This window comes from Phasianus colchicus, chromosome 2 (genome assembly GCF_987193195.1).
Source record: "Phasianus colchicus chromosome 2, bPhaCol1.hap1.1, whole genome shotgun sequence".
In the NCBI taxonomy this organism is placed as follows: Eukaryota; Metazoa; Chordata; class Aves; order Galliformes; family Phasianidae; genus Phasianus; species Phasianus colchicus.
The window spans coordinates 100,410,363-100,419,251 of NC_143437.1; positions in this window are offsets into that span (position 1 = coordinate 100,410,363).

Below are 8,889 nucleotides of genomic sequence, written 5' to 3' on the forward strand. Positions count from 1 at the left end.
GTAGGGTTCAGATCTGAATCTAAACTTCTCATCTTGCACCATTCCAACTAAGCTGGTTATGAACCACAACACTGCTCAGAAACCCCTTTGAACTTTGGAGGAATTTTGGTAGTGGATCTAAAACCTGAGTTCAGTAGGGTGTAACAAGGGCTTTCAGTCAAAAGGGAAGCGTGAAGGGAAAGAACTCAGAATTATTTTTCTAATATATATTGAAGTAAACAGTAAAAGAGTTCAAGACATTTGTTATTTGCATTCTAACAGCCAAATTATCTAAAAATACAAATTAAAAGTATGAAACAGGCTTGTATAAGTACATTTGAAATACTATTTCACAAAAGTTTTAACTGCAGAAAAAAACTTTATAACACCACCTGCTGTTCTGCTGGTTTTGACCTGACCCCTTTCTCCTTTTCTTGTTATTATAAACAGTGAGCTCTTTAAGTGAGAGCTGTTTAAAGGATAGAGGGCTGTAAGTGTTCCTTCCTAGATCCCAGATGCAGTGGGAGACTGATGGGCTTTTTGATCTTTATTTTATGAGTGTCTGATAAATTGCCTCTGGCACCTGGCAACTGAAATTTCACTATCTGAAAACTAACCCTTATGTCAAACAATGTGGCCAGTCTGAGTTAAAGAGCTGCATGCATTTAAGTACAGGATGTTTTCCAACATTCAGTACAGTATGTAGTGAAGCCTTGCTTCACATATTATTATTAGACAGATCCTCAGCTGATGTAAATTGGCATAGCCCCATACGATTAAAGGAGCCAAACTGTTTTACATCAGCTGGCAACCTGGTCCAAAGTGTAACACACATACTTTTTGATTTAAAATAGCATTTTGTATGTGATTCTTCAAAGGTTAGTATGGTTCAACTTTTTCAATACACTGCTCAATGGCCTCTGTTTTTTGTTTCTGAAACAAGCAAAAAAAGAAGAAAAGTATTAAGGTAAAACATTGTGGGTAGCATTTTCTGGTTGGTTTGTTTGTTGGCTGCTTCAGATAGAAATGGAGCTATCTTTAGTTTGAAACAGAAGTCTCAGATGGTACTCTAACTGATGATGACCAAATCACATTACTGTTTGTGACCCAGGGGAAGACATCCTGCTTTCCATTTCATTTCTCTTTTGTTCTGGCAAATGATCACAAAACTGATGCCTACCAGCGACAGAATTGAAAAGTTCAGCATCTGATCAAGATATTGAAATTTCAGTCTTAATCCCAATATTCTGTACTTTTCTCATCTTTTTTTTTTTTTTTCCTAACAGAAGTGGAAATGACAAAAATGACAGAGAGGCCATATCATGAGCAACAGTAATAAGAAGAGTGGGAGGCATATAAATAAAGTGGAAGCACTGAAAGGAAATAGAGCAGAGGCTGTAGCTTGCATGTTTAAACCAGAAAAAAAAAAGAAAGTTGCAAGGTGCTATCTTAAGGTGGGCACAGAGCTTATGGAACCATGTAAGCTCCAGGCATGGGCAGCTTGGGGATGGTTCAAAGATAGAGATCTTTGAGTCTCTGCTGGGGTTGAGAGCAGAAGGGAGGTTATGATCTCCCCCTCAGCCAGGAGATTTTAGAAATGTATCAGCAAAGCCAGAGGGAACATTGATTCTGAAGTTGAGCAAGAAATACCGAATAATTGAAGATCCTAATCCTAATTAGTACAGTGAACAATAAATGTCAATCATAGCAAACACAATGTTTTCTGTGGTGCATTTTTGAAGAGACATGAAATGTGAAGTAACTCAACAGGAACATCAAGGCAAGAAGTCAGATTAACTTTTTATTTGTCTCCTTATGCAGGATTCATTTCCTGTGACACATATCCAAATGGTGCCAACACGGCTGAGTTTACAGCCCAGCCATATTCACAGTCATCGTTTTTTTGTGTTGACAAAGACACATGGAAATTTTATTTTTCTCCAGATGGAAAAATGCTGTCACCTACCACATGCGTCTCTGCATTGCTTACTACCAGATTCCATCATCTACATCAACACTCTGATGGGACTGAGGAACTCTCTTGGGAACGTCAGTAACACGCAGCACCTAAAGTTTAAGGATAGGTTAGATGGCTCCATGGGAGAGATCCCACTGTAGGATGACATCCCACCCAGAGTGCTAATAAAATGGTTCCTTTTACAGGAAAGCTCATGCTGGCAAATTGTCTTTGAAAACAATGCTGTTTGCTTAGACAAGAGTGTTCTGTATTTTCTTGCAGCAGAGACAGTGGGGCTTGTGAGGCACTGGGTTAGGACTCCACACGTGTGAGCTCTGGTGCTAGCTGTGTCTCCAGGCCTGTGCGAGGGCATGAGGAAGCAGCCTTCCAATTGCTGTGCATCCCTTCTTCCCTGAAGGCCTTGTGGGATTGTATAAAATCGTGCATAAATTGAGCCTGGAATGTAGAGGAGACTGTTAGTTGCTACTGAAGTACAAATAAAAATAATACATAATTTTTCTATAGAACATTTAAAGCAAACAGTCTGGGAACGGGAACAGCCATATTTTACTTCACTGAAAAATCACATAGGACAAAAGGAAATGCAGATGGTCTAACTGCACTGTCTTATGAGCTGTTGACTAGCTAATTAATCAAAGTTGTCAAGTGATTCATTGATTAACAAAAGTTTCACAGTCATGAACACATCACATTTCACAATGGAAAATTTAGCAATGGAAAAAGTCTGGTCGTTTAGTTCCTTCTTCAATCAAGACACAGAATAGTATGAGAACTGAGGACATTTCATGTATTAAATTATGCCAAGCAATCTAATTGTGTGATAGCATTACTTAGGCTTTTTTTTTTTTTTTTTTCCATGCAGCCTTTTTAAAAGTGATTTTTTCTTTTCATATTTTACCACTGCCAGTACACTTCCCATGTAAGAAGCCCTATAATGTTTTTTTATGTATGTACTGTCATAAGTACTTAATACTCTCTATCATTCTATCTATCTATCTATCTATCTATCTATCTATCTATCTATCAAGGCCAGGCTGGATGTGGCTCTGGGCAGCCCGGTCTGGTGGATGGAGACCCTGCACGTAGCAGGGGGTTGAAACTAGATGATCAGTGTGGTCCTTTTCAACCCAGCCCATTCTATGATTCTATGATTCTATGATTCTATGATTCTATGATTCTATGATTCTATGATTCTGTTCATATTATGTAGTCTAGCAAAGGACAAATGCATAAAAAGTAGAGAGAGAGTTTTTCTGCAAGGATTTTATTAATCAGTGCAAAAGGATAGCCAATATATGTATTTTAACTGTGTTATTCAGAGGAGTCTGGGGTCTGTAGCTACGCTTGTATGTCCTGGAAGATTAGTTTTCTCTGTCATAAGCTAAATAGCAGGAGGCCTACTCGGTATGGTCATAAATCTCACCTTTCTACTTGGTGGAGATCAATGCTAGGGATATCTTTCTCCAGTGTGTTATAAGACTACCTACTGTAGGACAACTTAGCAAACTACTGCATTCAATGAGACGCTGCTGTATTCTGCAGAAATGTCTTCCAGCATAGCAGGGGAATGGAGGGCTCAGCAGAGGAAAATATGACAACCCTGTCATAGGAAGTTGCCCTAATATCAGAAATCAATAGAAAATCCAGAGTCCAGCTTCACTAATCTTCAACAATGCTACAGTAACTTTTTATTATATTGTAGTCTATTGTACACTGCTGTATTCCTTTATGTTCCACGTTATTTTTTACATTACATGTTATTATTTGCACAAGTAAATCTGACTCCAGGAGAGGGAAGGTGATGTGGGTGTGACTCTTCATTACTTATTTCTGGATGCAGGAGCATACCATTGGGACAGCCTTTGGCTTCAAAATTAGAGTGTCCTTGATGGTTTTGATGGCATTGCTTAACACAAGTGCTGAATGAATCTTTGGCTCAGTAGGTGCTGAGGGAATTCAATCAGATTCCTTATACACACCTGCAGCAACAGCTCAATATACCTAAAGGATGAGGTAATACCATTTCAGTGACTAGAAATCCTCAGATTCCTCTGCTGATAACTCATTTCTGAGAATGCAGCTAATGATTTCCCAATGGGAAGAAATAAAATAGTATTCTTCCATTAACTGCAATATCTGGATATTCAATCCAGTTAGTTTTTTTCTAATATAACTTTGAATTACCTCTGTTAAAAAATTCTTAAGATCTATTCTAGTAAAGAAGTAAAACATACAAGAAAAATAAGGAAGGATGTCTTTATACATATACATTAGTTTACTCTACAGAAAATAGAAGTCATCGGAAAAGTGTATTTTTAGAAATGTAATACAGTCTTGTGCATATATGTACCCTATCCTACACAAATAAAGGTTTTGCATAAATTAGTAGAAAGGAATTACTCAAATAATTAAAGAAAGTGTAGGTTAATCAAGGAGCCTTTTCATGTTCCTTTTGGACAGTGACTGTATAGCAGTCTTCTAGATATTTGGACATTGAAAAGAATCATTACACTATCTTTTAAGAGAGTTTTGCTTACTGACCAAATCTGCTTGCATTTGCTCTGCATCTTTCTTTGCACACAATATTTCTGCTTACGTTAGTCTGAAGCAGCTGTATAACAAATGCATGTGTAGAATACAAAATGATTTTCTGAGAGTTAAAGGCCTACAGTCAGGAAAAGACAGCATTTCCCTCCCAGAAATCTTACTAAGCATCACATTTAAAAGATATAATGGATCACTTCTGACTCTGCATCTGTCTGTTCTCTGCCCTGTGAGGCAACCATGGGGCTTTCCCATGGGGGACACACAAAGGCCATAAAGCTCTCATGAATCTATTCACATTCAGCAGGGAAAATAAGAATCCAAACACGGCTTCAAAATCATCTCCTCTTTTATTCCCTATTACCCAGAAGTCGTTTACTTTATTGGTCGGTTTTGTTTTAATGTGTGTTTTATTTGTGTTATCCTATCCTCACCAGTCCCTGCAGTTTCACTGCAAGAAATGTATTGAGGCCCTGAAGTGTGTCTAGAGAAGGGCAACAAAGCAGTGAAGGGTCTGGAACACAAGTTTTATGGGTAGAAGCTGAGGGAGTTGAGATTGTTCAGTCTGGAGAACAGGAGGTTGCAAAGGGTCTGCTCCAGTAGTAAATATTACACCAAGAGCTTGCAGGATTTAATACTGATGTTTCATTCCATCTTAGTGTATGGTACAAAATGATGTTCATTTGGCTCAGAAAAGTCTTCATAGAAATGGGAAATACACGTAATCAGCTTCCTTCACACTGGGCTGCATTTGGAGGACCTCATTAGGAGGCACATAGCTTTGGATTTTTGCAGTGTCTGGGATCCGTGAAGGGGAATACTCCTGTTTTCACCAGAGATCCTCGGGGACACGGTCTGGAGCAGCCACAGGCATGGGTGGACGATTAGAGCAGATGATCTTAGGGTTCTCTACAATCTTAATAATTTTGTGATTCTATGATTCACACAGTAATGGGGCATGAGGGACCTATCCAGCTGTCACAGTGTCACTAGAGATGCCTACCAGGACATCCAACTGCTGCTGGGCTGGGCAGTATGCATAAGCTATAGATCAGCTGAGTTTTTCCAGCTTCAAATGTCCTGTGGGGGTTTTTGGTTTCTCCAAGACCATCTCTCCCATCTTTTCCATGTTTTCTCAGCTTTCTTTACTTTCAGGTTTGTTGTGCTTTTTTTGTTGTTGTTGTTTTGTTTTCTCTCTTCCTAGAGGAAGCTGAAGAAAATGCAGTGAGACTGTGGAGTTCCCCAGGTGCTTCCCTTCCTCTCATAGGTTTTGCACCATAACGGGACATGTCACCGTCTAGTCCTCAATTGACATTGGCATGAGCAATGGTGGCTTTGCAAATCTGGGTCCGGCAAGAGCCTGGTGAAGTCAAACCTTTGATCAGTTACACGACACCATAGGTGATGTGGCACCTTTTAGTCAGAGGTTACCTTTAATCTCTAATTTGGCAAAACAAAACAAAACAAAGCAGAAATCCCCCTGAAGCGTTTCGTATTTGACTTTAATGCCAGAGAGCTTAAGTGTGGCAGTTTGGTGATGTGCTATGCAAATGAAAGCCATGAAAAAACAAAGCTAGTTAAACACAAGTTTTTCTTTAGCAGGTAATTACTCTTAGCTGTTTCCACATGCCTCCTTGCAACCATGAAACCCTGGTACATAACGATGAAAGACTAATTTCAGAACTCACACATGCACTATTTTGTTAGCAGTGGAAGCACAAGCAGAACATCTGGGTGCCAAGTTCAAGCAAAGTGCAGAGTGGTTTTTTTTTGTTTTTTTTTTTTCAAAATTCAATGCTGGTGTGTCCCATCATGTAACTATGATATATGATAAAAGGAAAAATCACAGCCAAACTCAACCTTGTTCAAAGCAAGGTGCTAGTGAAAGGATGGGATGGAAAATAAGTACTAATGGATTAATGTTCCATGATAAATGTTTTATTATAAAAGCTAGTGAGTGATTAGATAATTCTTGCTTCCAAAAGTAGGATTTAAATATTTCTGCTTGGCTTGCGACCAAAATAAATACATCACTTAACTATCTGGTTTATAGGAACATCTATGTGAACAAAAAAGTAGGAGATTTGCTTTTCTTTTACACAGTAGGAGTAATAAATATCCAGATACAGCAATATTCTGCTTACTGTTTGGAGCTGTTGTGCTACATTAAAAAAGGTTATTGCAAATATTAAAAGCATAGCCACAATTGTTCTCTGTGCAAGGTTCACTAATTCAGTTATTAAAAGGGTGGCACAGAGAAAGCTCAGATAAAAATTCTTACACTTTTAGGAAAATAGAGACATAAACACTGACAAATCTGAATAACCAGATTTGTAAAATCTCTACAAACTTTTGACCCCAACCTATTTTTACTTCCATAAGTAGAGCAGTTCTTCTTACTGAAAGGATGTAACGATATAAAATACAATCACTTGTAAAACTGTACTTCTATTGATATCTTTACTCATTAATGGATCTCAAAAGACTTACAGGGGAAATGCATGTTACTCCTTTTTCTTCTGGTAAAGAAACTGAGGTATTCAGAAGAAAAATGCTCATTCAGCACCATCCAACAAACTTGTGTCTCACATCCAAATGCAATACAGTGTTTACAGCATCATGACAGTAGTGATTGCGTTGGTTATACTTGATGCAAATGGTTGGATAAATCTACATTTAGCAAAATATTTTCTGTTTAGATAATTGTCTTTAGAGGGGCAGTGTCCTCAAATTAGGTCGTAATGGTGACTGCTGTGTGCTTTTCTCTGAATAACTGGCATTGCTTTGAACAGTGTCTACAAGAACTAACACAAACTGGAAGGAGTGTCCAAAGAAGGGCAGTGAAGCTATGAAGGGTCTGGAGCACAAGTCTTTTGGGGAGTGGCTGAGGGAACTCAAATTGTTTAGTCTGGAAAAGAGGAGTCTCAGGGGAGACCTTATCTCTCACTACAACTAACTGAAAGGAGGTTGTGGAGGGGTGGGGGTCAGCCTCTTTTCTCATGTAACTAGTGATAGAACTAGAGGGAATGGCTTCAAGTTGAGGCAGAGGAGATTCAGGTCAGATATGAGGCAAAATTTCTTCTCAGAAAGAGTGTGGGATATAGTAACAGGGTGCCCAGGGAGGTGGTGCAGTCACTGCCCTGGAGGTTTTCAGGAAAATGGTGGATGTCACACTAAATGACATGAATTAGTGGTATGGTGGTGGTGGGCTGATGGTTGGACCAGATGATCTTAGTAGTCTTTCCAACCATAGTGATTCTATGATTCAGTGACTCTATAGGCCTGGCTGGGACTTCAAGAGAGTTGTAGGAGAAAACAGAGAAACTATCACATACAGAAAATGTGCATCCTGCCTAGAGCTACTTACCTATGCACAAGAAGGGCAGAGAGAATAATGAAATCTATGTCACAAGTTCATTCACAGTCACAGTTCAGTGGCTCAGCAGACACTGAGCAAACACAGAGATGGATTATTTATGGAGAAGAAGGCACAAAACTTAATTTTACAAGAAAAGCAATGACAAGAAATAGGAAAGCAGAAGCACAATCCAGAGAAGTGTGCTTGCACTCTTTCCTCCGGTCAGCTTGGCTGGTGCCAGGAGTGTAGAAGGAAATGCACAACAGGAAAAGAAGCCATATGTTGGTCAATCAGATATGCACACTGGGGTCACCCATTTTCAAAGTATGGCAACATGACAAGGAGCAATGGGCAAAAACTGGAACACAGGAAGTTCCATAAAAACATAAGGAGGAACTTTTTACTTTGAGATTGGCAGAACACTCGAACAGGCTGCCCAGAGAGGTTATGGAGTCTTTCTATGGGGATATTCACAACCTGGCTGGACGCTTTCCTGTGCAACCTGCTGTAGGGAATCTGCTTTAACAGGGGGTTGGATTCGATGATCTCCAGAGGTCCCTTCCAACCTGCACAATTCTGTGATTCTACAACGTTTTGATGCTTTACCATTGCAGTGCTCCCAAAAATTATATTTAAGGGTTCAGGGTGGTCTTGTCGCTGAGAGCGAACATTATTGTCTTAGTGCAGGCATCCTAGGGATAAGTGTGTGTTCATACATTTCTTTCCTAGCTGTCTAGAACACAGTCTGTTTAATCAGTGTGTTTAGTGTGTAGTGTCTGCTGAGTTGCTGGATGTGCTGAGCAGTTGTCGCTCTGGCTTCTGCAATCTCACCAGGTTGTGCTTTGTGTAGAATTGGGGAACCAGAGCATGGGTGAACCTGCAAAGCCTGAGTTCCCTGGATTTTGGGTAGAGTATTCTGGCCAGCAGCTTGGGGCTCAGACTAGCCCCAAAACTCAGTAAATATGGGGTTGGCCAGCCTGTACTAATATCTGTGCTATCACAGCTGTGCTGCATACAGTACTCAGATATT